At 35.0% G+C, this 14870-nt stretch overlaps 1 protein-coding gene across 3 annotated transcripts in view; it reads left to right on the top strand.

The window, feature by feature from the left end:
- GULP1 (GULP PTB domain containing engulfment adaptor 1) overlaps positions 1–14870 on the top strand; it is a 267960-nt gene that overhangs the window by 20059 nt on the left and 233031 nt on the right. Inside the window, exon 1 of one of the 3 annotated variants that reach the window (XM_027126195.1) lies at positions 12821–13135. The exons of the other annotated variants lie outside the window; for them this stretch is intronic. The gene's annotated coding sequence lies outside the window, so the exon portion shown is untranslated. Of the gene's footprint in view, positions 1–12820; positions 13136–14870 lie in introns of those variants that run through there. 3 annotated transcript variants of the gene reach the window in all.

Here is a 14870-nt window from a genome sequence, read left to right as displayed (position 1 = left end):
GAATAGAAGTATGGAACTAAGGTAGGAAATGTTAAAATAGTCCAGGTGAGAGATGATAAGGCCTTGAATGTAGGAGCTATCATAATATTGGAAGAGAATGAATTGTAGTGATGTTTAATTTATAGAATTGTTGGCTGATTGAATGTGAGCATTTTAGGAAGAAGGAATAAAGAGGCTCAGTGCAGACTTGGATTGTTTGAATAGACTGTGGTAGTACTATTCATCAAGACAAAGGAATACAGGATGAAGGACGTGATTGGAGGGAAAGACTAAAAATTCCACTTTGGATTTTTGAATTTGAGGTGTTTAGGAACCATTACAGAGAGATGATGCTCTATAGCAAGCTGGATATGCCATTTGGAAATAAGGAGAAATCCTGGGATGGAGATATAGATTTGAAAGTTATCAACACTGGGTGATTATTAGTACCATGAGGTCAGACCCTTGAGAGCATTGATAGTTAAGGGGAATCAGAAAATGAAAAGCCAGCAAAAAAGACTGAGAAGAACCCAAACATGAAACCGAAGTCTTTATTCCGCAGGGGAGTCTTACCCACCTGGGAGGTAGATTAATAGAGATCTAAGCTAGAATCATCTTATAGGGGATAGGAAAGAAAGGACTGACTTGCCAAATATTTTAAAAGAACTATTTTGTGCTGTTAAAGGTAAAGGCCAAATTGCACCTAACATAAGGCAGGTATTTCTAGAACTGGCCAGTTTAGCTGGCCAGGGCTTCATGTTCATTTTGGGGTTGTGGCTTTCTGTGTTCACACAGCTCCACTCTAGAAACTGAATACAGATTTCACAGATTTGGCAAAATGAACCTCAATCCTTGGTCAAAACATGAAGTATTATAGGACTCCCTAGGTTACCCCTGATTCCCCAAATACTATCTCTATAACTCTACAACTTGTCTCCACAAAGCTATTCTCAAAGGTAATGAAAATTGTATTGTGGAGTTATCTGTTCCTGTTTGTGACTCTACGTTGGGCTTTTCTGATTCCCACGCCATTTTGAATTTGACCAATCATTGAAGTAGGGGTACCTAGAAGTAAATATGAGTGGGTGTAACCAGTTTTGCCAAAGTAGATTTTCCTAGGTTATTGAAAATTATTTACTATAGGGTTATATTAATGTTAATTAGAAAAGCATTTCATTATTTTATGATTAACATTATAAACCTGCATCTGTATGTCAAATATAGTTGTATTAGTACACATATTTTTTATCTTAAATCGCACTGGATTTTTATAAAATAATTCTGCTGGAAAATAAAGAATTGAGAGAGATAGAGCACTGAAGTAGATTTTAAACCCTACTTTTATTCAGATCTTTTTAGACAGCCCCTTCAGTATAATTCAAAAACAGCATACCTAGAATTGTTATTCTCTTTACGTCATAAGTTTTTCTTTAAAAAACAGGACTTAAGAAGATTCCTTAATAAGATACTTTTAATTTTTCTTCTTTTTAAAAATTTTTCATAGAAAGGAAAATGAAAAGATAAAAAATTCATATAAAGTAATCTTTATAAATTAACTTGGTAAGACACTGGTCTTGGATATAGTACAGAAATGGGTTCTTTTAGCACTTTCTCTAGAGTCATTTTTAGTGCATTTTTAGTTGTGGACTCTTGAATTTTCTACTTGATTCTTGGTACAAACTGGGTAGCCCTCATCAGGTTACTTAGTCTCTCTCTATGAATTTAGGGGAGTGGATGAGAAATAATGTATTTAAGTGTGAAACTACTTTTATGCTTGTATTTCTTGCTCACTGTAGTGAAAGCCCTACAAGAGCAGGGATTGCTGTTTGTTTGCTTATCTCTAGGGACCAGAATCTAAAAGAGTTCCTGGCACAGTAGGCATTCAAGTATTTGATGAGTGAATGCAGAAATAAGAAATTCAAGATCTAGTTTCCTTAAGATAAAGTGTGCCTCATCCAACATGCATATACTAAAATAATGTCTTGCTAAGAGCTGTTAGATGCAAATGTTTCAGATGCAAATGATGAACTGGGAGAGGACACACCTGTACATTGACCCTTAGCCTATCTATTACATGAGGGCTATTGCTTGGGAGAGTCAGTTTTTATCTCAGAAATTTTATTAGCAGAAATCATTCAAACTCTGCACCATGAACTACACAGCCCTGCAGAATCTTGCCTTGGCTATCTCATTGCTCCATTGCACTCCATGTGAAGGAATGAGAGGATTTTTCAGGGCCCACTTTTTCTATGATTATTTAAGATTATACATATGATTTTACCTGTGTGAGGACTTCAGTCCTAAAAACGCATTTCTTCTCAGATTGAATTGGAATAGTCTGAGGTTGAATGAAATAGAAATTATGTTTTTACAAAATATGCTGGATGCAAAATGTAGTTGACACTGTCCAGTCAATTGGTATTTCACTTGGTAATTGGGGGAGCAAATTCTAAAAAGTGGTGATAACTGAGGAGAAATATATTTAGCATAACTTAATAGTAACTTGGCTTGCATGTGTTTGTTGTAATAACACATGGATTTATTTTGATATCTTTTACTATTTTTTTATTATTTCAAGTTTATTTCTCCATATCATGGTGCAGCCTGTCAAAATGGTTATGTGTTGAGAAATGTCACTTACTAATAAAGTATGAGAAATAAGGACTAAACATGTTTTGATTTATTAGCTGATGCCATATTCATGGATAAATCTCCTTGAAAAGTTGAGGAGGACACTGGTTTCCTTTATAATATATAATAATATACCTAATCATATGAGTGTATGACTATAAGCATATGTTTTTATAAAGATGTATTTATAATATATTTTAAAATATACTTTTAAATATATTAGTAGATTTGTATTATTCTTTTTTGGGATTGTAATATCTATATCTACACATCCAACGAACAGGAAATGTTTTTCTGAGAATGAAATTATAGTTCTATAAAGAGATTGATTTTATAATCACAGCTTTTTCATTTCCAATTTTTCATTGTTCATTTCTTTCACCTGATTTCACTATTTACCCTAATTGATGAATGAGAAAACTTTATGATACCTGCTTAATTTTAGTTGGATGAAATAACTAATTTTCATCTGATTCATTTTTTGGTTCCTTAAAATGATATGTTAATAAATGAGAAAAATCAATCATAAAATAGCAAAGTGCAGTTATTCCTGCTCAGAATTAAATAAAGCAGAATGGAGAAAATTCAAATATTTCTTTAACTGTTCATCGACTATTGCTGTATATACTACTTCAGTGAATCAGAGTAGCCCTCATAAAAGTTGTAAAACATTTATGGAATCCATTTCAAAGATGGTATAAATTTTTTATAACTATTAGGAGAATTTCTGAGTTCTTAAAAATGTCTTAAATGCTCTAATGCTGTCAGCTGATTAATTTTCAGACAGGAATCAAAGTGAAAGTGTCAGTAAATTCCCAGTAGTAACTGTGGTGTGCTGACGGTATTCAATTGTTCTTTTCTTTCAATAAAGTCCATATATGGAAATTTAGCTCAATATATCATTTAGTTTATGAGTGATATTTGTTTTCTAAAAAGCTTTTAAGCCTACGAAATAACTTCTGTAGGATTTCTTTAACTAGCAAATTCCTTTCTGGGAGTATGATTAAAGCTGTTACAACAACTTTTAAACAATATGTATCTCATATAAAGCAAGATATTTGTATTAAGTGTTTATGGACCATAGCAGAGTATTTGCATTTTGCTTTTGAGAAAACTCATTAAAAAAAGTTATTATACATGAATGCATTCTCATTATAAAAGATTCAAATACTCCCAAGATCTAGCAAAATATGTTTACCTTTGTGCCCTCTCACACCCATGATCCTCAGGGTAAAAATTGTTAATAGTTTAGTATGAATCATTCCAACACAAGTTCTACCCATTTACAAATATACACCTTGATGTTAAAAAATAAAAAATGGGATCCTAATGTATAGTCTTTTAATTTGGGTTGGAGGAGATCAAGATATTTTGGAATTAAGGAGGTATGATTTGTACATGCCAAGGTCACCATTATTTGGAGCATCTACCCAAGTAGCTGTCACTGTTGCCCAGTGTGAGTCTCCCCAAGCTACTCTAGCATTTTCTTGGCATAGCATCTCTGAGGAATGGGAAATATGTCCATGAGAGAGTAAAATAATTGTATATAAGTCAGTTCCTTCACCAACAAGCAGTAGCTTAAAAAAAATAGGTATCCTTTTTTCTTTTAAGAAAAGAAGTTTTTTGGGAGTTCCCTGGTGGTGCAGTGGTTAAGAATCTGCCTGCCAATGCAGGGGACAGGGCTTTGAGCCCTGGTCTGGGAAGATCCCACATGCCATGGAGCAACTAAGCACATGTGCCACAACTACTGAGCCCGTGAGCCACAACTATTGAGCCCACATGCCACAACTACTGAAGCCCGTGTGCCTAGAGCCCATGCTCTGCAACAAGAGAAGCCACCGCAATGAGAAGCCTGTGCTCTGCAACGAAGAGTAGCCCCCGCTCGCCGCAACTAGAGAGAAAGCCCCCGTGCAGCAACGAAGACCCAACGCAGCCATAAATAAATAGATAGATAGATGATAGATAGATAGATAGATAGAAAGAAAGATAGAAGTTTGCTAAGTTTGCTCACACTTTTTTTGTATGTTTGTGATCATTACTGGTTTGGCCCCATATTGCCTTTCTCATATTAACCACACGGTAAAATGCTTGTTAGATACAGTACTTTAGATTGTTCTTTAGTTGATTCTGATCTTTCTTATTCTCTCCCTCCCTCTCATTTGACCTCCTGTGATTTTCCTATCTTCTCCTATCTTTAACCCTAACATTTTGGAGCACGTTTGATGGTGATGAGTTTAGAAAAGAATTTCTCAACCTCCAGATAATTCTTAGTTGTTGGGTGGCGGAAGGGTTATTCTGGGTATTGTAGGCAGTATCCCTGGTCTCTACCCATTGGATCCCAGCACTATGCTCCCAGTTGTGATAATCAAAAATATCTTCAGATGTTGCTAAATGTCCTCTGGAGCCAAAAGCACCCCCAGTTGATGCAAATGTCCCCTGGGGGTGCATAATCAACCCACTGAGAACCATGGTTTAGTAGCATTTCTAAACTCTTTATTTTTCTGGCATATATTTTGCAGGGGTAGATAGCTATCCCTAATCTAGTCCATAATATGTTTTGAAGTGTCATTAAAATTGTATAAATAGGGACTTCCCTAGTGGTGCAGTGGTTAAGAATACGCCTGCCAATGCAGGAGACACGGGTTTGAGCCCTGGTCCAAGAAGATCCCACATGCCGCGGAGCAGCTAAGCCAGTGCGCCACAACTATTGAGCCTGCACTCTAGAGCCCACGAGCTAAACTACTGAGCACGTGTGCCACAACTACTGAAGCCTGTGTGCCTAGAGCCTGTGCTCTGCAACAAGAGAGGCCACCGCAATGAGAAGCCCGTGCACTGCAACGCAGAGTAGGCCCTGCTCGCCACAACTAGAGAAAGCCCTCACGCAGCAATGAAGACCCAACGCAGCCAAAAATAAATAAAAAATAAAAAAAAAATAAATGTATTTAAAAAATTGTATAAATACAACACTGTTGAAACTTCACTCCATATATGTGTAATTATCTTTAACTCACTTAGAAGTAGATAGGTGTTTGCTGTATAGTTAGATTAAAAAATGTATATATGAAAATATTTGCTGAGCAAAAGCCTTCTGCAACTTGAAAGAAATCTCCTCACCTGTCTATATAGGTGAAATCTGAAACCTGAAATCAAACCTTCTTTCTTATGTCTTGAAAAAAATTCGTTGAGCACCTTAACTCTTAGAACTTTAAAAAAAAATATGCATTTGGCCTATTGCAATGCAATGTATAAACATGTATTCTTAAATCAAACCAAACTACCTTCCAGAATAGATCAGGCATCATAGAGTCTAAATATGTATGGGTTTTTTCATACATAGCGCCTCAACATTTATCTTCAAATATGTAAATCTGTGTATATTCAATGTAAATGGAAATAACATAAACTAAAATTTTAATATTTTATCTAAAATTTGCAAAACTCTGACTATTTTAATAATAAAAATCCTGTCCTATAAACTATCTAGGAAATATTCTCAGACACAGTTATCTTTGAAACTTTAAAAAAACTGACCTTTACAACGAAATTTAGACTACTTCAAACAGTGTTTCCTACACTTTTAGACTTAATATTCTTATTTCCGCCCTTAGTATATATTCTTATTTAATTTCCTGTCGATTTTAAAAGAAATTTGTACTGTAGTCAATTTTAAAAGAGTTACTTCAAGCTTTCCCCAATGTGTATTTAAATCACTTTCTTTACAGAAACAACGCTTAACCTTTTTTGAAGTTAAAATTTGAGTGTTTTCAAAATCCAAGCATTATTTTAATGTATCAAATTATTCTTTTCAACACTCCTGTCTTTAAATCTGTACTTTCTCATTCTGTTTTTATAATTTCTCTTTTGAATTACCTAATCCAACTTAAAAGATTTGAAAATGGCAAATCTAATAGAAAGATGAAATATTTTGTTTTCAAGCTAATATAAAACACATTCTAGACATCAATATTATATTTAACACTAATATAAATTCTGACTAAAGTAATAGAACTTATTCTTCATAAACTTGAGACCAAGTAAGAATTATTAAAAAGTAATATTCTGATAAAAATATGTATGCCACTGTTTAATGGATATTAACATCTATGTTCACACTGTCATGCTAAAGCTATTTTTCATATCTAAGTCTTTATTGTGTCACTGGCAATATCTGTGTGTCACTTGTATAACTTTAATATTTTTATTCAAATACCTGTCAGATATATTTAAAAGGGAAATATGTAATGGTCCATATTTTTTTCAGTACACATTAAAATAGATAGAATGAAAAGGTTACTCAGGAATCACTTGAAGTCATCTGTTACATCACCTGCCACATTTTGGGAAACACTGATTTGAGGGAAATAATCTGTACATTATAAAATGCCTTTGATTTGCAGAGGTTTGACAAGGTTATAGAAGTAAGAATTTTCCAGAACATGACCAAAAATTCTTCTGCTGCGTTATTTTGAAATTTTATACACAGTGATTTCTGTAAAGTACTAATTATTATAGAACATAATTGAGCCTAACGCAGTTATGTCTTAGAACTCTTTTTTGGGAGGAGTCGGGCGGTTGGCATTGGCTATTAGGTGGGGTTGTAAAGGGAGTAACAATAAGTAACAGGGCTTCTTTATTTTGTTCTGTTCTCATGACACGAACTTTAGTAATACCTTAGGGGAGAGAGTTGAAGCTGATTCCAGTTTGTTTAATTCTGAGTTTCCACAAGAATGACATTAAAACAGTTTATAACATGTGGCTGGGTATAATATTCATGGTGGTTTATTATATTCCAAATTTGTAGCTGCTCTTTTGCCAGGCACTTTAGCTGTTTTTCAGTCTTTCACAGCACTACGATTCTTCCCTACCTTTGTCATTTCAGCTGTGTCATGCAGGTTTATTTTGGAAATGTGTATCGACTAAAGTTTCTTATGCCACCCTCGCTTAGCTCTGTGTAGTGAAGGTCACATTTAATTAGAATGTAGACTTTATGGCTGAGAGGTACATTAAAACCAGCCAATTTCCATTCCCACTGCTTCTCTGACCTGAATTTGGCCTTCACTACCCCTTTCCTTGTAAGTTGAAATTCTGTCTTAACTTTTCTCCAGCCTTTGGTATTTTCTCACTGTAGTTCATTGCAGCTCTGAATTTGTTTCACCCTGGTCAGAAGCCTTCAGAATCTCATCTTTGCAAAGACCTCTTTATCTCTGCTTTCTGTTCCCACCACTATCTGCCCCAGTCCTCACATGTTCTTGTAATCTACACAAGCTATAGTCATTGAGCCTTTTGGAGATTATACCTGTGCTGTTACTGTCCTCTCTTCTCATTCACTACTCTTCTTGAATACCGAAGTTATTCATTTGTCTGTTAATATCTACACTACTTTTCAGGCTCAGCTTACATTTTACATTTTACCCCTCACCTTAGCCTCCTTGGGTTCTCTTTTAACCCCACACAAACATGACGTACTATCTCTCTTCTCCCTGAATCACCATTGTACTTCTTTTTCTTATTGTTTAAAAAATACCGTGATTGTAATCTCAGTATAGAGAAAGGCATGGGTTTTTGAGTCTGCTCAAAACCCTGTGTAACTGCTGTGAGCTGGGACTGTGTTGCGTCATATATAGATGGTCCCTGACTTTCAATGATTATGAATTTTTTGACTTTACAATGGTGCAAAAGCGATACATATTCAGTAGGAACCATACTTTGACTTTTGGTCTTTCCCTGGGCTTGCAATCAGCTGTAGGATACTTTCTGATGCTGGGCAGCGGTGGGGAGCTACATCTACCAGTCAGCCACGTGATCATGACTGTAAATAACCAATATACTTACAACCATTCTGCACCCATACAACCATCCTGGTTTTCACTTTCAGTACTGTATTCAATAAATTACATGAGATATTCAACACTTTATTATAAAATAGGCTTTGTGTTAGATGGTTTGCCCAACTATCGGCTAATGTAAATGTTCTGAGCACGTTTAAGATAGACTAGGCTAAGCTACGATGTTAGGTTAGGTGTATTAAATGCATTTTCGACTTAGGATATTTTCAATTTAGGATGAGTTTATCAGGGCATAAGCACATCATAGGTTGAAGAAGATCTGTATTCTTTTACATTCTAGGGAGTCTATTTCTTGCACACAAAGCTGTAGTTGGCAATGAATGTGTTAGAAGGATGAAAAACCACTTATTTATGAAGGAATGTTATTTTAGTATTTATTCAAACAATATCTTGAAGAATCTCAATGTTTTTGCCACCCACAGGGAAATAATTTTCTTTCCAATAAAGTGCACAGTTAAGGAGTTTATGAGCAGGAATTGAATGAAAATACACCCCTGAGAAGATAGCTGAAGATTTTGTATGTGTACAAAATTGGGGAAAGGGAAGGTTTCTTTCATCATCAGTGCTTTCCTATTTTTTTTTTTTTTTTTTTAGTCTGTATGTATCTATTAAATGTATTAGTCTCACTGCATTTTAGCGTCATCTGTGGTCACTTATGACTACTATGCTAGTTTCCAATTTTTAAGAGGGAAATTTCAGAGGCATGGAATCTGGAGATTACAGGGCATCCCGATATCTCATTCTTCCATGATTTATTTACTTTCTGTGCAGCAAGTTACCAGCAGGAAAAGAGCTCGCATGTTTGCAAATAGAAAGAATATCAAATGATTTATTAATTTGATAATCTGTTAATTGTTATATGTTTAGGCTCCTGAATGTAATAATTTGCTTTTATACTTTCTTATATCTTCACTGAAACGTTATCATTGCAACATACGTAACATAGCAAAATTTAGTACCAGGTATACTTGTCTTAAACTTAGACCAAAGTGCTAATGACAACAATAGGAAAGGGGATTTAATGATAAGATATATTAAATCTAAAGTCTGGACCTCATGCTGCTTATGCAGAGAGGTGTCTGTGATTACTCTGAGCACTTTTTTATATTTACTCAGGACTAAATGAGTAAATGACTGAATGTCAGCACTATTAATTAAATTTGTTGAAGAGTCTCTGATGCCCCTGAATCATTTTCCAGGGGACATTCTGAAACTAGACTTGTTAGCAATAATTGCTTAGTGAACATAGAAAATGCTTTGTCTTCAAGAAGAGTAATATTCAAAGGAACCTCCTTCTAAGTTATACATGAGCATTTTTTCTCCCTCCTTAGAGGCCTGTTTATTTTAACTGGAATTTTAAGACTGAATATAGCAACTTAGGATCCTTTAAGTTTATACCTCAGCTTAATTACTTAACCAGTTCAAAAACTGATTTCCTTTAGAAGCATCTTCTCATTCCTAATCTACTGAAGTCAATGGCAAGTATCTTGGTGCTAAACGAAGCTATTGCATACTGAAACTTTGATTAATATATATATATTTCCAAAACTCAGTGCGGTAATATCTCTTTGTATATCCTTAATGTAGATTATATGGAATCGTGTCGATATTCCCTACTTTGTGAGAATCTGGGGCATTTGCCAGAAATATATGAAGCCATGACTATAGTTGGAGGACTCCTTAGAGGACGCAGTATAATTCCTGATTATATGTTAGCCTGGCAGCTTTGAATACAATGGGGATAGTAAAAGGAAAAAAAAAAAAAGATTTAAGTATGGCTGTTGTTACTTCATGCCTGGTTCAATCTCATGTTGTATCTGGCCAAACAGAATTATTTTAAGTTTGACTTTCTTTATTGTTTCTGTCAGAGATTCATATTTATACGTAGGAGAATTATGCGTGGAAAAAACCCTATAGTTTTCTGTACTGAACCAGTATTCCTAACTGACTGTTAACTTTTCTAAATTTTTGAGTGCTCCTTTAGAAAATGATTGTAATATATTAATCTTTCTTAAATTTTAAGAGGAATATATAAATACCTTGAAATTTTATTTTATGTTTAAATATTTTTTGTTAGCTTTCTTTTTATAACTCTTTATTTGGAAATAATTTCAAACCTAGAATAAATTTGCAAGAATAGTTGAAGGGGTACACTATACCTACAGTAACCTATTGCTAATATTTCACTTATGTTATCATTCACGCTCTCTCTCTTGAGTGTGTATGTGTGTGTGTGTGTGTATAATATATTCACATATTATATACATGTGTGTGTATACCTTTTTTCTAAACCATTTGAGGGTGATGTTTTAAAAAAGTTTTTTTCTGGTAAGCTTTCTTATCTCCTTTGTTTTTGAATATTCATGTTCATGATTTAAGCAAGACATTTTGGTCTGATTTAGTCGGTGATAAACAGAACATTCTGGTAAATTTGATTTTCCACTATTAGTCATTTTAATCTTAGTTACAATTTTTTATGCTCAATTTATAAGACCACTATGAAAATTTGTTGAGCAGTGGAGCTAGTATATGCCCTTTCTTCTATCTACGTTTGAGGTATTTTGACTAATAGTTCCAGGGCAGGGGATAAAGGGAAGGGTGGTACACGGAGAGCGTGGCATTAACTCCCCATAGGGTAATGTTGACTGTTTGAGATAAAACCACTAGCTAACCTTGTCACTTAGCACATAGTTATTACTTTCATGTTAAAGGTGGATTTTAGTCTGAAAATTACATACTGAGCACAAATGTTTCTCAGCTGTCTCTTCATAGATCCCTGATTTCCAAGTGTTTTGACTAATATTTTATTTTGCTACTTATTTCAGTATTCTTTTATGCACTGCTCCAGATAACAGACTAATGAGATACCTGTATATGTTCTGTAATCTTAAAATACTGTTTCAGAAGGACTGTGTTATTACTTTCTTTGCAGTTTCTTGCTATACTTGAGAAGGCTTTTAATACATGCTGACTGATTTAAATGATGCTGTGACCCATACAGCTGCTCTGCTTCATCTTTTGTTAGCTTACTCCTCAAATCTGCGTTACCAGCAAGGCAGTGTCCTAGGTCACCTGATGAGATGCTTGAAGTTTTCTGTATGTTTAACGTGTTTGATCTATGGCTAATACTTCAGAATATATACAGTCAATATAAACTTTGAGTTTAATAATATTTTATTATTTCATACATCTGATATTGAATACTCAATACTTTGCCTATATTATCTTTAGTTTTTACCGAAATCTTACAGATTAGTGAAATTATCTTTGCTTTAAAGATGAGAAAAATGAAACTTAGAGGGTTAAAATAGTTTGCCTTTTAGATAATAATACTTACCTACTGGGTTATTTGAGAATCAAGACACTATATGTCTGTTGTTGGTTGTTGTTATTACTCTTATCAATGCCAACTTATCAACCAGCGGCATAGCTGAGGTTCTGCCTTATCTGAATCTACAGTGTATGTTGATTATATTTGATATCTTTGAAATATAAATGGAGTGAACACAATACAGTTTTTTTCTTTTGTCCACAAGAAATATACTTTATTTATTTATTTATTTATTTGAATTGTGCACTTTATTTTATTTTTATACAGAAGGTTCTTATTAGTCATCAATTTTATACACATCAGTGTATACGTGTCATACAGTTTTATTTATTTTCCTTATGCAGCTGTGTTCTCAATTATTGCAAAGAAGCCAGGTGTTAATGACCTTCTGGAATAAATTTTCATTATTGGCTTTAGCTTGCAAAGCAATCCTTTAATGGTCAGGGCTAACACCGTGTTTCATGCTGAAGACACTGTTCCTAGAAGCTCTGCAACAGATGGTGGCCATCGTGTAGACTCAGCACAGTTCTCTTGAGCAGTGCTGCCAACTCAGCATAATTCAGCAGATAAACAGTTTGCGTATGTAAAGCATTGGTCTGCACTGAAGAGATTTATCTGTAAAAGCATGGGGGAAATAAAAAGAGTCTTACTAAAATGGGTTGAGGGCTCTAGCTGAACTTTGTTCTTTGTGTGGCATTTTGAGTTAGATTTGAAAAGCATATGGCCGGAGACTTATTTCACCATAGGTCCAGTTAGCAAATCCGGAGACTTATTTCACCGTAGGTCCAGTTAGCAAATAGCCTGGTGTCAGAGTCCACATAAACCACAGGTTTATATTTTGCATTGAGAACATTTTTGTCCGCGGGCGCTGTGCTTTACAAGTGCTCACATGAGGGCAAGATGCCTGGTGTACAGAACATGCAATTGATGACTGCCTTAGGGAATAATGATAGAGAGATGAGATTTCCGTGCTAACAAAGGACTCTTTGTTTCACAGAAATTTTCATCATCTTGGACAGGATTGTTTGAATCCGGTAATGGATGGATGAAGCCTGCTCTGCTTGTGCCTATAAATTGGAAATCATTTCTATGTGACATGTGGAAACTATTTCTTTGGGAGAAAAGAGAAGTGCTTGCTTTTCCGATGTGCCTTGTGGATTTCCCTGGGACTGCTCAGTTGACAAAACTTTCATTGACTGGATTGGGACTTACAGAGGTGATATACTGTGAAGTTAATGGATTTTAGGCTTCAGGGCCCCTTATTTTCCCAGGATTTTTCCAAGACCTTAGGCCTTATTCATATGATCGTATGTAAAATTTGCAATTAGGATGTTTTAAACATAATCAGGTAAGATTGTGATCTTTTTGCACACCTACTCCTCTCTGTCATATTTCCCCTAGCGCAGATTGTGTTAGAGTGGCCATGGTCAATTTTGGAATCTGGCTAATGGGATGCTGAGTTGGAGATACATTTATTTGGGGCTTAGTGGGATATATTAGTGTGAGACAATATGAAATTGCTATTTTTGGAGGTTGAAGATGATTGAACATTGGCAATTTCATATGGTCACATGTGGTTGGAAGTTACTTCATTGTATAATTAAGTTATTTCTACTGTCCTGGTAAAGGACTGTTCTTCCAGAAATCTTCCAGCTGCTCACTGAGCCTGCATACCCAGTGTGATGAGTACATGGACAGAGGTCATTTTGTGATATGCACATGTCTTAAGAGCACGTGGTGCAGAAAACATGTGGATAGAGGAGAAACAACAATAAAACTTTGATCAACCCGCATAGAGGAAACTTTGCATTATCTTTCTAGTCTTCCCATAGAAAGCGATATAAAATCCTTGAAATATGAAGAGGCACCCAAAGTGTATAAGCCAAAACAAAACAAAACGCCAAAAGTCATTACTAGACATGAAAGAAGCATGTCTAGTAATTACTTGAAAACCTATGCAACTTTTCTGGATTTTTGTGATAACTGTCAAATTATTTGTTTGTGGTATTTTGAAATTTATTTACTTAAAAGGCTCCCCTGCCTCCACTGTATAAGCTTCAAAGTTCACAATACTTGGATCTGCCCTTAAATGGGAAGCATATGGAATGGGGCCCCAATAGCAAACAGATTTTTTCCAGGAACCCGAAGATCCTTTTCAGAGATTATTTTTATAACTTCTTAAATTGGAGATCAAGCATAGTAACATAACTGATTTTCTTTCAGAGGAAAAAGGTGTGTAACAGGATGAAAATAGATTGGAAGAGTGATACTAGAGTATATAAGGTGATGTTTCTATGGTTAGGATTAAATTTCAGAAACCATAGCAACTCAGTCTACTTCACTCTGTCTCTATCTTCTCTCAACCTTGTTTATCACCATCTTCCCTTTCAGGAAAATAAAGACAGATAGGTATCTTCAGTGAAAGAGATTCTTAATGAAACTGGGTGTGGGTGTGAAAGACCTTCTCAAAGGCTGTCTTCTAGGATTTTCCATTCTGTCTCCTGATGATATGTTACCCTGATAGCTTTTTTTGTTTATTTTTTTCTTGGAGGTGGCCTGGGAGGTGCTACTAGAATTAGCAATTACATTATTTGTTAATAAATTCTCCATCAACACGAATTCCTCAGTTTCCACAAGTAAAACAGATGTTTGCTCTTCTGCCCCATTGTTTTATCTTTTCCTCTAATTGTATCAACTTTGGGGAATCTGGGAAACTCTAACAAAAGAAGTAATGCTCTTATTGCTGCATACAAGTCCCCAAATGACACAAGTAATTTAGAAAACTAAGGAATCAGAAGTTCTACTAATGTTTGTTCCTCAAAGAGCTTTTCTTTAATGAACCCTTGCCAGGGAGATGAAGGGTCTCACGAGAAGCCTTGCTTGATTTATTCATGGTGGATACAAGTATGTAGGACGGATGTTTAAACATTTAATACTCCCTTACCCTTCAGAGTATGACATATGTATGACTTTTCCCCCCCATTGTTTCTTTTATCAGAAATATCTATGTTATACATCAGATATCACCGATCAGCTCATCACAAGTCACCTGCAAAGCATCTAGGTTGTGGGGAGACCCTCAG

The sequence above is a fragment of the Aethalodelphis obliquidens genome, unplaced genomic scaffold (assembly GCF_003676395.1).
Source record: "Aethalodelphis obliquidens isolate GAN/ISIS:26980383/991018 unplaced genomic scaffold, ASM367639v1 scaffold2, whole genome shotgun sequence".
In the NCBI taxonomy this organism is placed as follows: Eukaryota; Metazoa; Chordata; class Mammalia; order Artiodactyla; family Delphinidae; genus Aethalodelphis; species Aethalodelphis obliquidens.
Note: the sequence above shows the minus strand (reverse complement) of the source record. Positions and strands in the feature narration are given on the sequence as shown.